Below are 22939 nucleotides of genomic sequence, written 5' to 3' on the forward strand. Positions count from 1 at the left end.
CAGTACTAAATCACAAGAGGCAATAAATATTTTTGAATAAATTTATCTTCACTGAAATTCCATTTTCTTATCTATAAAATGGAATAAAAATGCCTTTCTGCCTACCATGTTGAAGAGCTACTCAAAGGAGAAAATGATTTTAAAATAATACATTAAAAATTGGGGCTTCCTTGGTGGCTCGGTGGTAAAGAATTTGCCTGCTAATGCAGGAGACACGGGTTCAATCCCTGATCTGGGACGATCCTACAGGCTGAGAGCAGCTAGTCCTGTAACTAGAGAGTAGCGCCCTCTCTGCACAACTAGAGAAAAGCCTGCACAGCAACTAAGGCTCATCTCAGACAAAAATAAAAATAAATAAAATTATAAAAAACTTAAGGAAAAGCAGTAGTTTAAAAATCCATAATAACAAAGTAACGGATCAGGATATAAAAAGGTATGTACAATGTGACCCTAATTGTGTGTGTTTTTTAAAGACAGTGGTTAAAGTGGGAAGAAATATATTTAAATGCAATATTTGGATTTATCTTAGTGGTGGAATTATGAATAACCATGATTACCTCTTTATGCTTTTCTAGGCTTTTAACAGGTTTTTCTTTCCTTTCACAAAAAAAAAAAAAAGAAAATAAGATTTTGATAAAAATAACTAGCAAAGGTAATGAAGCCAAATCCCATCACGTGTACTTGTGTGATTGAGGGCTGAGTGGAAGGAAGCAATCAGAGTCAAATTATCTGTCAGAAGGTCAAGGCCAGGGTGAGAGTCAGAACTCAATACAACAGTCCTCTGGCTACAAGGAGCTTTGGTTGAGGTGCCCATCTCCTAGAGGAGGCCCACATCAAGGTTCTGTGGGACAGCATCTTATAATCTAAGGTATTTCCAAGATGCTGTGGGGCCCAAGAACCTTTTGGGTTTGAGACAGGGCAGTGGCCCCTCCTAGAACCCAACTCCATGCAGACAGGCAATCTTTCTCCACTAAGGAAGAAGTGCAGCCCCAAATTATATTAGTTACTTCTTGAGCCATCCCAAGGCTAAGTCATTTAAATCAAAGTGCAACTACATGAGGGAAAAAAAAAAAAAAAAGATTCCTCCAACCTGTAATTATTATTCCTGTTTCTTTTGTCTGAAAGTATTTAGGGCTTAAAGATTTTTATTTTATTGTTTTTCAATACAGATTTCTCTCTCCCTGGCCTTCAGGCATCCTGTACTCTGACAAAGAAAGAAAAAATACTTCAAAGAGAAACCAAAATTCTGCCTTCAAACACATCAAAGTAACCATGTTCCAGGATCCTGGATCCTTCAAGTCGAGCAAGAAAGTTTATTATTCCCTCACATCAGCCTCAAGCCAAGCGCCCTAAGCTGAGTGAATCTCCCTATTTCCACAAAGCCTTGAGCTCTTGCCCAAATCTTAAGACCAGAGTGGTAAACTTTCATCATTTCTGAGTGAGGCCATCTCTCTGAGCATCTGATATGTAAGATCAGAACACAGAAAGTCACATCCTTTTCATACAAAATCTTTTGTTTAAAAGACTGCAGTGGAAATTAAAAATAAAGTAAAATAAAAGCCTGTAAGTGGATTCCCAAACTTGCAGCCCATCAAGATTAGGAGAGACTGTGTTCTGCCTCCCTCCTGAGGGTGCCTGGGGTCCCAGTTCAGAAAGCTGGAGAAAAATTTTCAGATAATAAAATCTAAATGAGGCTGATAGGCTTGATAAATGGGAAGCCAGAAAAATCTTTCACCCGGAGAAGGCCTGACACTCAGTCACACAGCTGCAGACCATTTCATTTGTGCATAAGTGCATCTACGTTGACTTTCCTCTTGCATTTTGCAGACAGAATTTTGTTTATGGGATCGATGAATTTATGGCCACAGACACCCACTTTTGACAGCTGACCTGTCAAGATCAGAGCCTGAAAAACTAATTTCCAGCACTGTTAAAACGAGAACTGCCGCTATTTGATAAGAAAGCTATGGTTTTCATTCATTGCCAAGATCTGCTCTACCCAAACCAGAGGCGAGGATGGAGCCAGAGGTTACAGCACAGCCATGACTTGAAAAGAGATACATGGTTTCAAAATCTGATGACAAGCAGCTGTTCAAGAGATCAGCCAATTGGAGAATAAATTTCATAAACCGTTGGTCTCAGGAAAATATATTTCTTTGAGTCAATCAGGGTGTTCTTCATGTTAGCATTTGAGTTGTGAGATACAGGGGTTTAGGACTTTGCGGCCTATCCTTATTAAATGCAGGACTACTGACCCTAAATGAGATGAACCTCATTTGGAAGACTGGGCTTTGTGGTCTGTCATCTAGTTATGGAGGTGTTGTAAAGTGTTGGTTTCTTTTCCTGGGGAGGAAGAAGGAGAGAAGAGGCAATCCAACTGCTTTACAGCCCAGAATATGACCAGCTTCATACATTGAGCCTTGCCAATTCTTTGGGAGGGAAGGCGGAAGAGAAGAAGGAAAGTAGGTTTGCTTAACCACAAATCTCATGCATATGTGCATGCTCAGTCGCTGCATATGTGCATGCTCAGTCGCTTCAGCCGTGCCTGACTCTTTGTGACCCTATGAACTGTAGCCCACCAGGCATCTTTGTCCATGGGATTCTCCAGGCAAGAATACTAGAGTAGGTTGTCATTTCCTACTCCAGGGGACTGAACCTAGTCTGACCTAGGGACTGAACCTGTGTCTCCTGCATTGCAGGCAGATTCTTTACCGCTGAGTCACTGGGGAAGCCCAACCCCAAATCTCATTTAGCTAAATCCAACAAGACAATAGATCAATAACCTCTATCATCACATTTTTGCAACTGAGTAGGCAATACTTTGGGAGTAAACGTGTCTCAGGAGAGTACTAGAAGCAGGAAGTGAATTCTTATGACCATGCCTATTAGACCTCACAGCCATAGTTGGAGCCCCATCTGAGCAGTATCCTCATCGACTGAGTGCAGACATCTTCAGCTGGGATACAGGCTTCAGTATGATGGCATATTGAGTTTATCATCATGTCAGTACATGGGCTTTTCTGAAATAATAACTCCTCTATTAGCTTTTATTCCTCAGCCCATTTTTATTAGAAAATAAAACCGTTTGATATGTGTTTCAAAGAATCAGAGCCTTGGGTAGGGATGGGGTGAAGGGGGAACCCACATCTTGCATCACCCTGTATTGGGTGATTCAGCCAGCACTGATCTCAGTCAGGAAACGTACCCTTTAAACTTTGGCTAAATGCAAGGACAATATGTTTAGACACAGAGCATCCTGGAAGCAGAGTGTAAGCAACTGAAAATAGGATACTGATATGTGTAGCCAAGGCCCCTAAAGAAGGCCTACTCTGAGAATTTGTTTTGGGAATTTCAGTGCATCAGGGTTACTAAGGGCAGGCTTGTAGAATATGAACCACAGGATAGGGTCATCAGATCGGATATACCCATGGAGAAAGGTGCCAGGACCACTCTTGAGGCTCCGGATGTGCTGTATAAGGAGAGGGGAGAGTTCTCCCTCTGAGGCATGGGATAACTGAAATTCTCAGCCCAGGAGCATTTGCAGAAAGAATTAAGCATTTGGTGAAAGTTGTACTTTCTGAAAATAAGACCCAGCAGAACTTGGGCTAAATGTCCAAAGGAAAGAGCTCTTAGAAAATGAAAGAAAAATGAAATACTCTGGAGAAATATCATATATGAGAGCTTCATGAAAAAATCTTTAGCAAGGATCAGAGAAAGATACTCCCCTGGTAGTATTACAGAGGAGGGCAAGGAAACCTAGTCATGCCCTTGACCCAGATCGCTGATGATGGAGGATGCAAACAGACCCAAACTCTAGCTTCTCCTCTCTGAAAGCCCCAGGCACAGAGGGCCCACTGGGCGCACACTAACCACCTCCAATGGTGCCAGCAATAAAATTCTTCTGTCACATCCACAGGGAGGATGGTGGCAGTTCAACTTCAGCTTAAGATACAGAAAGTGGAAAGCTGACATTGCTCTCATTGTATCAATCAAACAAACAAATATTCAGATCAACAAACTATATTTTATTTATTTTTAAATTACTTACTTTATTTATTCATTTACCACATTGCGAGGCATGAAAGATCTTAGTTAGGGATCCCGGACTAGGGATCGAACCCATGCCCCCTGCAGTGGAAGCGCAGAAGCTCAGAATCTTAACCGCTGGATCACCAGGGAAATCTCAACAAAACTATATTTTAAAAATCCTCTGAGGACCTTGTGGTCATAAGACCATCTGGCAAACTGAATTTCAAAGGATGAGAAACTCCTCCAAGGAGAGACAGGATATAAGAAATATTTCATCTCTGGCAGAAAATGGCACAAAAGAGGTGGTATTAATAGTTATATGAGTGAATAGGAAGAAAAAACACCTGAAACTTTACCAAGTTCTTAAAGGGCATGTGTGGGCCAGCCTGACAGCTGAGGCTCCCTGGGAGCCCAGATTCACGGGGGACCCTACCGTGGGGGCCACATCCACTCATTAGCTCTTTCCATCAAGCCTCCACTGGGTGCAGAAAGAAAAACGGAACCGTGCACTCATGAGCCATGGGATGATAGCAGATACAAGATATTAGTGTCGGGTATAGGACTTGTATCTGGTATACATGAAGAAATCTTACAACTCAATTACAAAAAGGCAAACACCTCAATTTTAAAAGAGAAAGAACTTATTTTCCAAGGAATATATGTGAATGGATTATATGCATATGAAAACTCAACATCATGAGTCATCAGGGAAACATCAAACAAGACCACATGACATCCCACTATACCACATAAGAATGGCTAAAATCAAGGCTGATGTTACTGAGTGCTGGTGAGGATCTGAAACGCAAAAGTGCAGCCACTTGGTAGACGGCTTGGCAATTTCCTGTAAAGTTAAATGTACACTGAGCACACCTTCCAGCAACTCCACTCCTAATTATTTCCATAAGGGAAATATAAAATATGTACACACAAAAGTCAGGATGTGGTGTTCATAGAGGCTTTATTCTTAATAGCTCTAAAGTGGACATATGTCACATATTTCCAGTCACATGTCAGTCATGGTGACTGGTGAATGAGTGGATAAACAAAGTGGGGTATACTTATAGAATGGAATCAGATCAGATCAGATCAGATCAGTCGCTCAGTCGTGTCCAACTCTTTGCGACCCCACGGATCGCAGCACGCCAGGCCTCCCGGTCCATCACCAACTCCCGGAGTTCACCCAGACCCACGTCCATCGAGTCAGTGATGCCATCCAGCCATCTCATCCTCTGTCGTCCCCTTCTCCTCCTGCCCCCAAGCCCTCCCAGCATCACAGTCTTTTCCAATGAGTCAACTCTTCGCATGAGGTGGCCAAAGTACTGGAGTTTCAGCTTTAGCATCATTCCTTCCAAGGAAATCCCAGGGCTGATCTCCTTCAGAATGGACTGGTTGGATCTCCTTGCAGTCCAAGGGACTCTCAAGAGTTTTTTCCACAGTTCAAAAGCATCAATTCCTCAGCACTCAGCCTTCTTCACAGTCCAACTCTCACATCCATACGTGACCACAGGAAAAACTATAGCCTTGACTAGACAAACCTTTGTTGGCAAAGTAATGTCTCTGCTTTTGAATATGCTATCTATGTTGGTCATAACTTTCCTTCAAAGGAGTAAGCGTCTCTTAATTTCATGGCTGCAGTCACTATCTGCGGTGATTTTGGAGCCCAAAAAAATAAAGTCTGACACTGTTTCCACTGTTTCCCCATCTATTTCCCATGAAGTGATGGGACCAGATGCCATGATCTTCATTTTCTGAATGTTGAGCTTTAAGCCAACTTTTTCACTCTTCCTCTTCACTTTCTGCCATAAGGGTGGTGTCATCTGCATATCTGAGATTATTGATATTTCTCCCAGCAATCTTGATTCCAGCTTGTGTTTCTTCCAGTCCAGTATTTCTCATGATGTACTCTGCATATAAGTTAAATAAACAGGGTGACCATATACAGCCTTGATGTACTCCTTTTCCTATTTGGAACCAGTCTGTTGTTCCATGTCCAGTTCTAACGGTTGCTTCCTGACCTGCATACAGATTTCTCAAGAGGCATATCAGGTGGTCTGGTATTCCCATCTCTTTCAGAATTTTCCACAGTTGATTGTGATCCACACAGTCAAAGGCTTTGGCATAGTCAATAAAGCAGAAATAGATGCTTTTCTGGAACTCTCTTGCTTTTTCCATGATCCAGTGGATGTTGGCAATTTGATCTCTGGTTCCTCTGCCTTTTCTAAAACCAGCATGAACATCAGGAAGTTCACAGTTCACATATTGCTGAAGCCTGGCTTGGAGAATTTTGAGCATTACTTTACTAGTGTGTGAGATGAGTGCAATTGTGCAGTAGTTTGAGCATTCTTTGGCATTGCCTTTCTTTGGGATTGGAATGAAAACTGACCTTTTCCAGTCCTGTGGCCACTGCTGAGTTTTCCAAATTTGCTGGCCTATTGAGTGCAGCACTTTCACAGCATCATCTTTTAGGATTTGGAATAGCTCAACTGGAATTCCATCACCTCCACTAGCTTTGTTCATAGTGATGCTTTCTAAGGCCCACTTGACTTCACATTCCAGGATGTCTGGCTCTAGGTCAGTGATCACACCATCGTGATTATCTGGGTCGTGAAGATCTTTTTTTGTACAGTTCTTCTGTGTATCTTGCCATCTCTTCTTAATATCTTCTGCTTCTGTTAGGTCCATACCATTTCTGTCCTTTATCAAGCCCATCTTTGCATGAAATGTTCCCTTGGTATCTCTGATTTTCTTGAAGAGATCTCTAGTCTTCCCTATTCTGTTGTTTTCCTCTATTTCTTTGCATTGATCGCTGAAGAAGGCTTTCTTATCTCTTCTTGCTCTTCTTTGGAACTCTGCATTCAGATGTTTATATCTTTCCTTTTCTCCTTTGCTTTTCGCTTCTCTTCTTTTCACAGCTATTTGTAAGGCCTCCCCTGACAGCCATTTTGCTTTTTTGCATTTCTTTTCTATGGGAATAGTCTTGATCCCTGTCTCCTGTACAATGTCACGAACCTCATTCCATAGTTCATCAGGCACTCTATCTATCAGATCTAGGCCCTTAAATCTATTTCTCACTTCCACTGTATAATCATAAGGGATTTGATTTAGGTCATACCTGAATGGTCTAGTGGTTTCCCCTACTTTCTTCAATTCCAGTCTGAATTTGGCAATAAGGAGTTCATGGTCTGAGCCACAGTCAGCTCCTGGTCTTGTTTTTGTTGACTGTATAGAGCTTCTCCATCTTTGACTGCAAAGAATATAATCAATCTGATTTCGGTGTTGACCATCTGGTGATGTCCATGTATAGAGTCTTCTCTCGTGTTGTTGGAAGAGGGTGTTTGTTATGACCAGTGCATTTTCTTGGCAAAACTCTATTAGTCTTTGCCCTGCTTCATTCCGTATTCCAAGGCCAAATTTGCCTGTTACTCCAGGTGTTTCTTGACTTCCTACTTTTGCATTCCAGTCCCCTATAATGAAAAGGACATCTTTTTTGGGTGTTAGTTCTAAAAGGTCTTGTAGGTCTTCATAGAACCGTTCAACTTCAGCTTCTTCAGCGTTACTGGCAAAAAAACTACGATAGAGGCAACAGCATGGATGAAGTTCAAAGCATTACACAAGGGAATGAAGCCAGACACAAAAAACCACAGACTTTATGACTCCATTTATATGACTTCCTTAAAAAGGCGTTATTATAGGTCCTGGCATCCAGTCCCATCACTTCAAGGCAAATAGATGGAAAACAGTGGAAACAGTGACAGATTTTATTTTCTTGGGCTCCAAGATAACTGCAGACAGTGACTGCAGCCATGAAATGAAAAGATGCTTGCTCCTTGGAAGAAAAGCTATGACAAACCTAGACAGCATATTTAAAAAGCAGAGACATCACTTTGCTAACAAAGGTCCAATAGTCAAAGATATGGTTTTTTTCAGTAGTAATGTACTAATGAGAGAGTTGACCATAAAGAAAGCTGAGCATCAAAGAACTGATGCTTTCAAACTGTGATGCTGGATAAAGCTCTTGAGAGTCCCTTGGACAGCAAGGAGATCAAATCAGTCAATCCTAAAGGAAATCAACCCTGAATATTCACTGGAGGGACTGACGCTGAAGTTGATGCTCCAATACTTTGGTCACCTGATGCAAAGAGCCAACTCAGTGGAAGAGACCCTGATGCTGGGAAAGACTGAGAACAGGAGGAGAAGGGAGCGACAGAGGTTGGATGGTTGGATGGCATCAGCGATTCAATGGACATGAGTTGAGCAAACTCCAGGAGATAGTGAAGGACAGGGAAGCCTGGCGTGTTGCAGTTCATGGGGTCATAAAGCATCAGACATGACTTAGCAACTGAACAACTGAACAACAATAGGTCCAGAAGATAGATCAGTGTTGGCCTGGGGCCAGGAATGGGAGGAGGGTATCAAGTGAAAAGTAAAAAGAAGGCTACTTGGGGATAATGGAAGTGTGGCTGTGATTATACTACCATTTGCATTTGCCAGAGCTGATCACATTGTACAACTGATGAATGTGTACAATTTGATCACGTTGTAAAAACCAGTGAATTTATTGCAGGTAATTGCATCTAAATAAACCCAACTTGTTCTATACACATACACACATCTTGATAATAACTTGGCAAAGGATGGAGCCATGTGCTGGAGAGGTGGGCTAGTGGAACTAATCTATCATGAGACCCATCTATGACCCCTTGGTAAGGACGGTGAGATGAGAGGATTCTCAGAATAACATAATGGGCAGTGTTAGTACACTCAGGCAATTGTATCTGAACTAGCCAGAGCTAGATGGATATCAAGTGACCAAGAAATCATTTATCTATCTAGAAGAATTGAATTCATCTTTATAAAGGTTTAGGAAGAACATAAGGGTATTTTCACCTTCAAATAGTTCCTTGGTTTGTGGGTTTGTGTGGGAGAAAAATTAGATTACGTAACATTATATATAGTATGATCCGATTTTTTTCATGGTTATTTCATTTTGTGAGATGGCACATGTGGGTGACTAAGACACAACGGGGCCGTTGTAAGTGGCTATTTCTGGAATTAGGTAGAGTGATGAGATTGCAGGGAATGCTCATCTCTTGCCCAATACTATCCTGTAATGTTTGAATTACTTTACGGAGAGGAAACATTGCTTCTGAAATCAGAAGAAAAACAATAAGCTATTTTCATTTTGAAGCGGCACTGCAATCTGGAGTATAACTGAAATGTTGATTTCGTATCTCTAATTGTTTTAGGTGTATTGATTTTGTCTCTCTAAATAAACTGCAAGTTCTACCAAAGGCAGTATCCATAATGAAACAAGCCAGGATGGAATTTGCTTCTCCCACCTGTGTGCTGGGAGACCTCTGGCAAGTTACTTGAATTGGTTATATTGTTTCTTGGCCTGTGTCAGCATCTGTTATTGGTTATTATTAGGCATTAGTTAGTGTTATTGATGATACTTTTTTTTCTCAGGTATTTACTATGCTCAGGTCCATGCTAACAGCTTAGGATATTTTTGCTAGTGTGAATTGACTAGAATTAATGGCACTATACATCAGTCTGAAATCTGACAAGATACCTCCTGACAGTCAGTACTATGAGTCTTTGCACTGAAAAAGGAGTTTGTGTCTCTCATTATACCGTCTCTAAATGTTGGGCTATCTTCTCTGCTTGTCCTTTGTCCTCTGACTCTGAGTTATCCTTGAAGATCATTCTAGAAATCCATCCTTGAACCTTTTACCAGGAGGACACGTCTCCCTTTGGTGATCCCAATTCATAGCACTCCAGCCTTGACCCTGTGGAAATGCTTTTCACGATATATTAACATTCCATGTCTATTCTTCACAAATATACTCTATCTCTTTCAAGGCAGAGACTCTCTTTTCCTCATTTTGATTCCCTCAATAAAATTTTATTAGAAAAATTAATAAAATTTATCATCCCCTGGGCAGTTCTTCATTAACTAGTTGAAACTGTGTGCTCTTCACAAACTCTTAGCTCTCAGGATACATCTCATATCTGAAGCTCTGTAAAAGGCTTTCTCTCTCACTTCTGGTTTATTTATAATGGTTGCAAGTGCTGGGGCTGGGTTTTCTCTTTTGCATGATTTTGTTTTGCATACTTACTTTAAGACTTCTAGTCATGGAAAAGTGTTAGTAAAATGAATGTTTCAAAAGGCATTTTAAAGACCCAGGTTTTTTTTACATCTTTACCTCCAAACTCTCTTTGCACAAAGTGTGGTGAGTGGACCAGGACATCACATCACCTGGAAATTCATTTAAAGCAAACAATCTTGGCTCCATCCCATGTTTCTTGAGTCAGCTTCCGCATATTAACAAGATTAATGTGCTGAGAAGCACAATTTCTAGATCATGCTATCATGATTTCTGATCTAGAATCTTTATGAGCTGCTTTACCTATCTCTCAAAGCCTCTTTTCCTCCTGCTATCTAATCCCTACTCTGCAGCCAGAATTTTCTTTCTTTTCCTCTTCTTATAAAAACTGTTATTGTTCTATTTCACTCTCCTTCTCAAAATTCCCAAGTGGTTCTCTGTTAAACTTGGATTTAAAAGCATGTGTCCTTTTCATGGCTTATAAAACTTTCCAAGACCTGTCCCAGGCCTGCTCTTCAAACTAAACCCCTGCCACGCTCTCCATCTTAGTTACTAAGTTCCAACAAAATGCACCACCTTTCAATTCCTCTCTCAAGCCACACTATTTCCTGCCTTGGGAACTCTGTGTACCCTCTTCACCGTCCTGATAATTCTTATCACCAGCCTTCACATCCCATCGCTGGCTCTTTCTCATCTGGCAGGTCTTACCTTTATCCTCTTTATAAAGTCTTTCCGGCTCACTTTTCCCAAGCACTCAATATGCTTAAGCACAGAACTTTGTTTTTTTTTTTTACAGCTCTCAAATATTGTGTTATTAATAGTCAAAATCACCCTCCTAAATAACTATTTTTTGCTTCTGTCTGTTCTACTCTTTGTTTTGCTCACCATTCTATATTCAACCTTTGATACATTTCTGGTATATAGCATCCACTTAAGAATTTGTTGAAAAAAACAAATAAATTAATGAACTAGTCTAAGGGGTCAGCAAAGTTTCCCATAAAGGGCCAGGCAGTAAATATTTTAGGCTCCTTGGGCCACATGGTCCCTGTGGTTAACTACTCAAAGAGTACCGATGGCTTGGTGCCAATTAATATTACTTACAAAATAAATAACAAGCTGGATTTAATCCAAAACCCATAGTCTGCTGATCCTTAAGAATGAATATCTTATTTCTATTGTTCTTTCTATCTATAATGTTTGTGTCTCCAACTGAGTTTTTCAAAATACTCCACTTCTTTCAAGGTTTAATTTATCACTGAAAAAAAAATTGCTGAATTGTCATGTTTTCCGGAAATCCCATTTTATCCCTCCAACCAGAAGAGGCAGATCCTCCCGCATCCTTAAAGCATTCTGCTTGCCCCTTTTCTGTGGCTTAGATCGCATTCAGAGTTCCCTGACTGCTCCTGGAGCAGACTGTATTTTCTAAAGATGGTTGTGGCAATGTTTCCCATCCCACATTCTCTTCACCACCCCCTATCAAGAAGTGATGTTTAATTCCCTTCTCTCTTAAAATCTGGTCTGAATATGATGCTGCTTGTCTTCAAGTCTAGATCAGAAACTTATGCTTGACTCTTAGGATGCTCGCTCTAGGAAAGGAATTTTCAGCCTTGACCACACTGACATTTGGGACCAGGTAGTTCTTTGTTGTGGACCTGGGGGGTGGGGTGTCTGCCCTGTGCACTGTGGGATGTTGAGCAGCATCTTCCCCATCCCCAGGCCCCCACCAGAAATATCTCCAGACATTGCCAAATATTCCCCCAGGGACAGAATCATGCTCCATTCAGAATCACTTATCTAAGAGAAGCCTGCTACCAAGCAAAACGTTCGGCAGCCCTGAGACTACCATGCTGGAAAAACCACACATAAGTTTTCTAGTCAACAGTTCCAGATGAATCCAGCCTTCCAGCCACCTCTGCCAAAGCACTAGACTTGTGAGTGAGGCCATCTTAGACCCTTAGGATCAATCCATCAGGCAGCTGAGTATCATCAAGCGATCTCAGTTAATGCCAAAAGAATCACCAAGCCAAGCCCTGATCAAATTTCTGACATGCACGATACATGACATACAGTATTATTGTTTAAAACAGCAGGTTCTGTGACATTTGTTATTAAGTAGTAATAACTTGAACAGAATGTGGTATCTGGAAATATGGTGGCATTTCAATGGGGAAAATGTAAAATGTGTGGAATAGACTTTGGGACTGTGGAAAAGAAGGAATCTAGAAGGACCTTAAGGAGACTTTTAATGGAAGCAAAGTGAACCTTGAGGAGGCTCATGAGTTTAAAGGAAAGTGAGGAAAATATTACTGGGAGTTAGAGGAAAGGGTACCTTTGTTATATAATTGCAGAAAACTGAGCAAAAGTGTTACCTGCAGTAATTTGGAAAATAGAAAATCTACTTAATAAACAGATCATTGTGGTTTAGTCACTAAGTCATGTCTGACTCTTTTGCGACCCCATGGACAGTAGCCCACCAGGCCTCTTTGTCTATGGGATTTCCCAGCAAGAATACTGGAGTGGGTTGCCATTTCCTTCTTCAGGGGATCTTCCTGACCCAGGGATCAAAACTCATGTTTCTTGCATTTGCAGGCAGATTCTTTACCATTGAGCCACCAGGGAAGCCCTAATAAACAGATGTATGCTACGTCACTTCAGTTGTGTCAGACTCTGTGCAACCTTATGGACTGTAGCCCACCAGGCTCCTCTTCTCATGGGTTTTCCAGTAAGAATACTGAAGTGGGGTGCCATTTCCTCCTCCAGGGGATCTTCCAGGCCCAGGGATCGAGCCCATGTCTCTTACATCTCCTGCATTGGCAGGCAGGTTCTTTACCACTAGCGACACAAAGTATCAGGCAGAATTTGAAGTATCTTTTGTCCTCTCTTAGCTATAAATCATAATGTAAACAAAGATGCATAGACAGCTCAAAGATAGAGTACAGAAGGGATTTTGTTTTCAAGCAAAATTTACAGAAAATATGTAGAAGCCATGATTTGTTAGATTCAAAAATAAAATTATTTCTCAACCAAGTCTCCTGGCGCAGAAAATTCCAAAATAAATGAGGTTCTTGATGCAAAGAAATCTCATAGGTTATTTCCCTTGACTTTTGACTGGTTTCTCTTGGAATTTATAAATTGTGGTGGAAGTGACACTGATTTCTGAAGCTGTATCCTAAGAGAGCATGCAGCATCCACTTGGTTCTTTTGTGACACTCGTCCTGAGGGAAGTCAGCCACCCAGCTGTAAGACATCTAACAGCCCTGAGACCGTCACACTGCATGTAGGTTTCCTGGAAGACAGTCTTGGATGAGCTCAGTCCCCCTTTCCACTGCCAAGGAACCTGACATACCAGCGAAGTCCTCTTGACGCTCCAAAAACCAGCCCATCTGCCAGCTGAGTACAACCAAGAGATCTCAGCTGTTGCCATGAAGAGCTAAGCCTGCTCCATGTCCTGACCACCAGGATCTGCGAGACATAATGAAATGTTGCTGTCGGATGCCACTAAATTTGGGGGTAGTTTGTTATGCATCAGTAGAAACAATTTTGGGACTTCCCTGGAGGCTCAGTGGTAAAAAATCTGCCTGACAATGCAAGAATCTGCCTACCAATGCAGGAGACATGGGTTCAATCCCTGGTTCAGGAAGATCCCACATGCCACAGAGCAATTAATTAAGCCCCTGTGCTACAACGACTGAACCTCTGCTGTAGAGCCCGGGAGTCCCAGCTACTGAGCCCATGTGCCACAGCTACTGAAGCCTGCACACCCTAGAGCCTGTAGTCTGCAACAAGAAAAGCCACCGCAAAGAGAAGCCTGTGCACAACTAGAGTAGCCCCACTCTCTTCAACTATAGAAAAGCCCGCATAGCAACAAAGACCAAGCATAGCCAAAAATAAATAAATAAATAAAATTTAAAGAAACAGTAACAGTTTCCTCTGCATTTGTCCTTGTGCTCTTTTTTTTTTTTTTTTTTTTTTAAGGCTTGTAGGATCTTAGTTTCCCAACTAGGGATTTAATCCATGGCCACGGCAGTGAAAGTGCCAAGTCCCAACTGCTGGTCTGCCAGGGAATTCCCTCCTGTGCTCATCTTAAAGGTATGAACTGATTCATTTCTCTCTGTATTCTTACGCTGTCTATAGTAATGCCTCCCAAACATTAAGTGGCCTTTCTTTTACTCTACAAGGCATCACCACACGCTACATCTCATTTGAGTGTCACCGATAATTTATGAATTAAGCAGAATAGGAATTAGCATTCTCAGTTTAGCTAATGCAGAAATCGTGGCTCAGAGAAGTAATATGACTTCTTGTATGTCTACTAAATAGTTGAGGGAAGCTGTAAACTCAAGATTTCTGAATCTAAGACCACTGGGATTTTCTTGTAAAATTCTCCCTCCACACATAGTAGGGCCTTCATAAGCATCTTCTTGTCTCATAAAGGAAGAAAGGGCAGATATCTTCAAGGCTGTCAATAACCATGGTGATAGAATCTCTTCTGACTCCAGGATTACAGATGAAGGGCAGAATCCGGACATGTTCCTGAAGTCCTTAAATTTCTCCCAACATTTTACTGACATTCTGGGAACCAGATCATTATACTGGTGCAATCTGGAAACTTCATAGCCTCAGACCTCCGTTCTCTGGTCTCTTCTTCTCAGCTTCACAATTTAGAGGTCTCGCCAATTGCACAGAAGGTAAATGGACTCTCATTGCCCTCAGAACCAGAGTCAAACAATTAACATTACCCAGAAAGCATAAATAAGGGTGACAATAAGGGAGCTAAGACCTACCCCTGAAGGTGATTGTTTTATATAGTAGGAATCGAGTGAGAGAGATTTTGAAAACATTTCTTGTTATGGGAGATAGAAGACTTGAGCTGGCTATACAGATAGTCTAGGAAGAGAAAGATGGCTTTTCCTGTTTCCCATTTTCTCTTTCATAGTCCATAATCAGAGGGGAAATGATATTTGCTTCCAGTCCCAGTGATTCTTCTTTAGATTATACATGTAACTCAGATCTGAAAGTAACCAAATAAAGCATCTTTGTTTCTACAACAGAGAAAACAGAATGAACACCACACTACTCTGTAAGAGGGCTTCAGAGAAGACTCTGCCTCGGATGAGCTCTAACACTATGAGTCATAGCAACAAAGAGCATCTGGTCATCTGGACTGTGTGCGTTGAAAGGCCAGCATCTGAAAGTTTCTATATCTTTGTGGCCTCCCTGGGCTCAGAACAAATACCCAGGAGGGTCATTTGTAACTGAACTGAAAATAAATGGAGTGGGGTAAAATGTTCATATAACTTCTTATTGATTGAGACAGTATAGTGTCGTAGAAAGTACTAGGGTTGAAAAACTTAAAAATCAAGAGTAAGATTGCCTGAAATATATCATATGACCTCGGCCAGTTAACTTGAATATCCTATGTCCCATAGTCATCACCTGGGGATGAGAATTTATATTTCTCTCCACTAGTGAAACCCTGCCTGAAAAAAAGAGGGCTGAGAGCTACAAAATGGAACAAAAAGTTGATATTGTATTAATAATACAAAAGCAAATATTATCTTTGGCAGAATGAGTTGGAAAAGACTTGAATTTGAACCCTATCTTAGTCACATGGTAATTATAACCTTGATCAAGCTACTTAACCCTTTTCAACCTCAAGCTTTGCTATTTTTAAAAAGAGAATATAGTAGTCTTGATGGTAGGTTCTTTTAAGTTTTAAAATCTACCAGTGTTCTGATCACTTTCAAATATTTCTTCCTAGATCAGGTTTTTTTCCCTGGCCACCAGATTCCAGTGTTTGGGTTCTAACTTAACATCTCCATTTGAATACTTAATGGACAACTCAAATTCGAACAAATACCAAACATAACTTTGATCCTCACACTCCTGAAATATTCATCATGCACTACTGCTTTATTTTCATTCCCTCAGTTACAAGCACCATCATCCACTTTGTTGCTTAAGCCAAAGACATCAGAGTTATCTTTGATTTCACCTCCCACATAAAACCCATCTGCTTCTGAAATATGTCCTGAAACTGAACCATCTCTGTTGCTGCCTCCCAAGTCCCAGCCAACAATACCATTTAGATCCTTGAGACCGCCTGTAACTGGTATCCCTAATATGACCATTTCCATGCCAGCAGCATGTGGTTATAGGCAGTTACTATTCATCAAATATCAGTATGTTTTCTCTTAAATTTCTCAGTCTTCTTCAGTGAGGGTGGGGCTACCTCTAGGGAATACCTTCTCCATGCGTTGACTCATGGATCCAGGCAACATCTATCTTGTGATTATCTCTATCAACACGTGATATCCATGACACAAAGACATGAAAAGAAAAGTGCACAACTCTTATATGCTCTTGACAAAAAGTAAGAATCCCTTTTGCAAACATCCCCATTTGTTAGAAATTTGGGCACAGGGGCTTATCACTAGCATATGGTTTTTATGCAGGAGGTGAAATCAAAAATGACTACGAAGTCTTTGCATAAGCAACTAACTTTGTGCGAACAAGAAATAAACTTGTGTTAGGCTTCTGACAGCAGCACAGCCTGGCTTATCCCGACCATAGTCCATCCTTCACACAGCAGGTGGAGTGATGTTCAGAAGCATAAATGATTTCATATCACTCCATTTAAAATGCTCCCTTAGCTCTCAATTAAAATACGATCCAAAATCCTAAGCACGACCTACAGCCTTCTCCACATTTTGATCCCTATTAGTTCTCTAATAACAGCATCACTTCTTCCTAGGTACCTGAAACAGCCACACTGGCCTTTTTTTCTCAAACATTCTACAACTATTCCTAGTGTAGAGCCTTTGTACATGTTATTCTTCTAGAAACATTTTTACTTTAGAACTATTCTGAGTCGGCTTCTTTGCATCATTTTCAGTCAGTTCTCATTTTCTCTAGAGATTCCTTGTCAATCCTAAGTAGATTCTCCTGCTGAGTCCCTCTCTGTCTCATTTTCTGGTTTCATTTTTGAATAGTATATGTCACCATATAAAATTATGCAACTTATTTTATTATGTAATTACTAAAAAATTTAATAAAGGTGTAGTCTATCTCCCCTCACTGGAATATAAGCTACATGAGGACAAAATACTTTTGACCCATTTTCAGCAGTGCCCTCAGCACTTATGAAAATGCCTGGTACAGACCAGGCACTCAATAAAAGCTAATAATTATTACTATCACTATGTCCAATAATGCGGATATTCGTGCCTATTTTTATAGTTATTTGAATTCCAACAGAAACATCTATCCTGGCGCAGACAGATGACTAGAGTGTGGATCTGGAAGAATCTTAATATAAGATCATATGGCAACTTCCCTCACCCAAAATTCAGGGAAGACAGTTATGCTCAAAAGCACAAGATTCTTCTGACTCATGATCAGGTAAGAATTAGGCATCTGATCACCTCTCATGATTGGTTGAAGGTGTGATGCTTCAAAGGTGTCAAACACCTGGGCTTCCCAGGTGGCCCAGTGGTAAAGAATCCAATGCAGGAGCCACGGGGATGGCATCCCTGGGTTGGGAAGATCTCCTGGAGGAGGAAATGATAACCCACACCAGTATTCCTGTCTGGAAAATTCTATGGACAGAGAAGACTGCCAGCTACAGTCTATGGGGTTGCAAAGAGTTGGACATGAATGAGCAAACACACACACACATGCACACACACGCGCACGCACACACGCATACACACATGCACGCACACACGCGCACACACACACACACACGCACACACACTTCTGCCCCCCAGTCTCATAGTCAAAAAGCCTTGTATCGTAAAACATCTTTAAAACTGAAAGGAAAGAAAACCAGTAATCATATGGAAAAGGACAAAACCAAATATTTCCATAAAAGATAATATGTAATTACCTAACAATCATGGAACTATGTTATATCTAATGTCATAAAAAGATAAGTTGTAGTGATGTACTATTTCCTGCTTATAAAATATTTTTGAAATTAAAATACCTAGTTGATGATACATTGAAACGAGGACCATCATAACACAGGGTAAATTGATACTCTGTGGAAGGCACTTAACAGTCTGCTTCAAGAGCTTAACAAATATACCTCTTGACCAGTCATTTCAATTCTAGGGGACTTTCATAGGAAAGAAACTCTACTCATTAATGACAAAAAAATCACCCACATAGATGATCATCAAATAATTAAATACAATAGAGAAAATAAACCAAAAAGGGTAATTTAAAATCCACTTACATGAGAACTGTTAAGTAGGTATGGTCCACCCCAAGATATAATATTATACAGTGCTAAAAACAATTATTAGAGATTGCACTAACATTAGAAAATGTCATGACCCTAAATGTTAGTTAGTGAAATCAGAAGGGGACTCGTGTAACTGTTGAAGAAGTGTTTTGTCAGTAGAAATAGATTGTATTGTGCGTGTGGGTTGAGGGGAGGCCCTGGAAAAGAGGACACAGATGAAGGCAGATTCTGGGTGTTTCCACTCTCACAGCCTCAAGAGAGAAGGGAGTCAAGAGTAGATCAGAATCCAACTAAATGGAGCAGAAAGTCTGTTGAAGTCTGAATTGCAAAGGCACCCCTTCTGGTTGCCCTGGTTACAGGCCTCCTTTTCTTGGTGATGGTATTATAAATGGGCCAAGTCATATGCAAATGAAGTTAGCAGTATTAGTGAAGAGCTGGGTTGACTCTGAGAAGCTATGCTTTGGGGTAGGGCTGGTGAAGAATTTGAAAAGAGTTTGTGCAGGAGACAAAAAGTGACAATGTCACAGTCAAAATAGAAATAAAGTGCTGCCAAAGCTTGAAAACACCATATCTTCTGTCACTCCCATCACAGCAGGGAGTCCACAGGCCTTTACTTCTTTAGTTTGTTGACTCTGGGGGTCAGCACAGCTCAAAGGTAGGGAATCAAGATATTATGATTTTATAAGGAAATGATAAATATATTCTTATTGTTATATATGTGTATATGAAACTATACTATCCATGTGGTATCTATATAGTACGGGTCTTTATAGTACGTGATAGATAGATAGATGTTGTTTACTCGCTAAATCATGTCCAACTCTTTTGTGATCTTATGGATTGTAGTCTGCCAGGCTTCTCTGTCCATGGGGTTTTTCAGGCAAGAATACTGGAGTGGGTTGCCATTTTCTTCTTCTGTGGATCTTCCCAATCCAGGGATCAAACCTCCATCTCCCATGTCTCCTGCATTGCAGGCAGATCCTTTATCCTCTGAGCCATCAGGGAAGCCCCAGTATATAGTATGGGGTGCTGTAACACATGATATTAATAGACAGATAGATAGAAAACTTAACAATGATTCCTTTTAAGTAATGAAATTATTGCTGATTTTTTTTCTTTAGAATTCAGTGCATTTTAAAAAACTTTCTATAATGAGCTTGACTTCCTTCTGTAATGAAAAATAAACTGTACTTTGCAATTAAGCTGTGCTTTGACACAGGAAGGCTCAGCGTGCCCTGGCAGAGAAGCCGAGGGGCACTGCCATGCCAGTGACCAACTGACAGCCAGCACCCCACATGTCTGTAGTCACTACTCTGGCCCGGACAGAGCCACACGAGCCTTCCCCAAATGGCCTGTCCTTAATCCACATTCTTCAATGAAGCCTGGAACAGACAAACTGCAGGAGGACTCAGTGTGCCCCTTGGGTGTGTCTTTATGATCTTGTAATTGGTACAAGATCAAAGCACACACAATTCCAGCCCTCAGGCCCTTTATGAATTCGAATTGGTGGAAAACACATTCCAGGGTCAGCCCCAAGCTCAGACTCATGGAGACATACTCCAGCTGGAGACTGGCCAGAAACCTTGACCTGTACTTGCAGAGTAAAAGGTGGAGACGTGCCTGGTCATGTTCTCCAAGGTCAGGAAGGTCTTGGAGGTGACCTCATGCCATGGTCTCTACATTTCCTGTACATTACTCCTTCAGTGAAAGTATGTTAAGCCCCAAGACCATATGTTATGCTTATTTATGAAGCCTGGCATGCTGCAGTCCATGGGGTCACAAAGAATTTGACACAACTCAGCAACTGAATAACAACAATTCATATATATGAACATAGTGCATATAATGGGCTTCCCAGGCGGTGCTAGTGGTAAAGAACATGCCTGCCAATGTAGGAGACTTTAGAGACATGGGTTCAATCCTTAGGTTGGTAAGATCCCCTGGAGGAGGGCATGGCAACCCAGTCCAGTATTCTTGCCTGGAGAATCCCAGGCACAGAGGAAACTGGCAGGCTATAGCGCATAGAGTTGCAAAGAGTCGGATACAACTGAAGCGACCTACACACAGCACATTGCATATAATATAAAAAATAAAGTCAAATTTTTCAGGTGGAGACATAGATGCAATCAATTATCATTAAATATCCTGCCAGGCTTGGAAGATTATATTTTCATTAGGGAATATTTCAAGATTCAATATACACTTAAGGAAAAGCTCATTATTAACCACTATAAATTTAATTTGATATCTTAAATATTTCCATGGATAACTTGGAATGTTTTTAACCAGTTTCCTACAATATCAGAACATACTGTCCTTGTTTTTATCTTATGGCTGACAAGGACTTCACACTAAAATCTGAAGAAATGTCCACTTGGTCAGTTTCATATTTTTTATATTACCTTCAGTCTGAAAATTATTAACAGGTAACTTTTTAAGCCATTTTGTCCCATTCTCTAAGGATCATTTTACTCAAAACTCAGTATTATCTATAAACCCCTTGATAGGCATATATGAATTATAATACATTATAATTTATTGAAATCAAATAAAAACTTGGGCACTCTGGTCAGCCATCTGTGTTCTAAAATCCCTACTTTTCCCTGGGGGTACCCCACATTCTACACATCAGTATTGCCTAGAGTGTGATCTATGGACCAGTGCCAGCCCTCAAACTACTTCTAGCACTCACTGAGATAAGCAGAGAAATCAAAATCAAGTGTATAAACACATCCAGCAATTTGACAGATTACCCTGAGTAGTGTGATTTAACACAAAGAGGGAGGGACTTATGTTTGTAGGTCTTTTATTTCATCTTAGAAACTCATTTTATGAAATGAGTGAAAATATTGGCAGGTGGTAGATCAAAAACAAAACTAAGTGGTCCTTCATTGTAGATAGTTGAGAAACTCTGCCATAGGTGACACATGAAGGTGCCGTCAGGCACACAGGTAAGGCCAGAACTGAGCCCTGAACGATTCAGCTGGTAAAGCTACATCAGTTGCTTGTAGATTCAGATAGTTTATTACGTATACAGACAGAGAAAGGAAGTGTGGCCAAACGTGCTACCTTCCTGGGTCCTTTAGCCACACATCAAAAATGACAGCATTGGACTTCTCTGGAGGTTCAATGGCTAAGACTCCCCCCTACCAATGCGGGAGGCCTGGGTTCAATCCCTGATCAGGGAACTAGATCCCACATGCTGCACCTAGGACACAGTACAGCCAATAAATAAATAAATAAAATTATAAAACATAAACTCGCACAGTGTTGTATGTCAATATATCTCAATCAAAAGAAATCAATTTTTTAAAAAGACAGCAATGAAACAAAACCGTCTGGATGATATAATACAAATGGTGAATACCCAGCTGCTATGAAGCCAATCTGAGACTCAGCTAAGTATTTCTAGCCCACAGCAACAATATGTATTCAGAAACCCTCCCAAGTCATCAGGACCTGAGCATAAGTTAGAAACTGTCTAAGGATGGCTCCCCAGGAGAAATAGGGAGGGGATGGGAGATGACCACAGCAAATGCCTCACAGGCCGCCCTTCCCTCAGGCTCCGGGAGGATCGCAGGGTGCTCCACCCAGACTCATCGTAGCTGCAGTTGAAACCTCTACCTGTAGCCCATCCGGATACACACAAGGCTGTCAGAGCATCACGGCAGAGCAACTTCCCCACAAGCATCACAAATAAGAGCAGTGGGCTTCCCTGGGTGTCGACTGGCTAAGGCCTCGTGCTGCATTGGCAATCCAAGCGCCAATGTCAACCTACGTAGCACATATTGCAGAGCTTCATTTCCTTCTCAAGTTTTAGAAAATAAAAACCTATAAAGAAACGTTCTGATTTTACCCTCTGTCACTCAATGGTCCATTTCACTCATGAGGTCACTCATCTAGTGAAATCTCCATATGATATCAGAATCCACACAGCATCAGCCTAAATGACTACTGAGGCCCTCAACCGATGGAAGGGAAGGGGCTCACCTCTATCCCAGTTGTCATTTTCCAAATACAGGCAATGGTTCACTGAGTTATTTCTTCTGTTGACTCATCAATATATCCATTAACTAAACAAATATTTATTGAAGTCTGTCACAGGCCAGAACCTGACAGGCAGTGGTCACAAAGATGGATGAGCCACAGCCCCTGTCTTAGAGAAATTTATGATCTTGAAGGGAGAAAGGTAAAGTGATATAAAGTAATTAAAACCATGGGCTGCATATGAGAGAGTTTGTAGAATGCACTTGGAAAGACAGGGAAGAATGGTCCTCTGAGTCTGGAAGTCTAGGGAAACCTAGGACTAAGAGAGTAAGACATGATATTCAAGGACGAATAGGATTCCTTAAAACAAAGAACAGAAAGGTCATTGCTGGTTAAAGGAAGAGCATGTGCAATGTAGCAGAGGTGAAAGAGAGCATTCAAGGCCCAGAGATTGCCCCGTCCCCTGAAAAAAATGTCCCCTTTCCTTGTGTTCTATTCAGTAGGCCAAGAAAGAGATAGCAAGGCATACTGGAGAGAGGCCCATCTTGGGAGCTAAACTTAGGCT

At 41.1% G+C, this 22939-nt stretch overlaps 1 protein-coding gene and 1 long non-coding RNA gene across 4 annotated transcripts in view; one reads left to right on the forward strand and one right to left on the reverse strand.

Annotated features, from left to right (window-relative positions):
- GRID1 (glutamate ionotropic receptor delta type subunit 1) overlaps positions 1-22939 on the reverse strand; it is a 688259-nt gene that overhangs the window by 128782 nt on the left and 536538 nt on the right. The window lies entirely within an intron of this gene.
- On the forward strand, positions 473-1512 carry LOC123333462. Its single transcript, XR_006550881.2, has 2 exons — positions 473-868; positions 1170-1512. It is a non-coding gene; the product is annotated as an uncharacterized LOC123333462 (long non-coding RNA).

The sequence above is a fragment of the Bubalus bubalis genome, chromosome 4 (genome assembly GCF_019923935.1).
Source record: "Bubalus bubalis isolate 160015118507 breed Murrah chromosome 4, NDDB_SH_1, whole genome shotgun sequence".
Classification (NCBI taxonomy): Eukaryota; Metazoa; Chordata; class Mammalia; order Artiodactyla; family Bovidae; genus Bubalus; species Bubalus bubalis.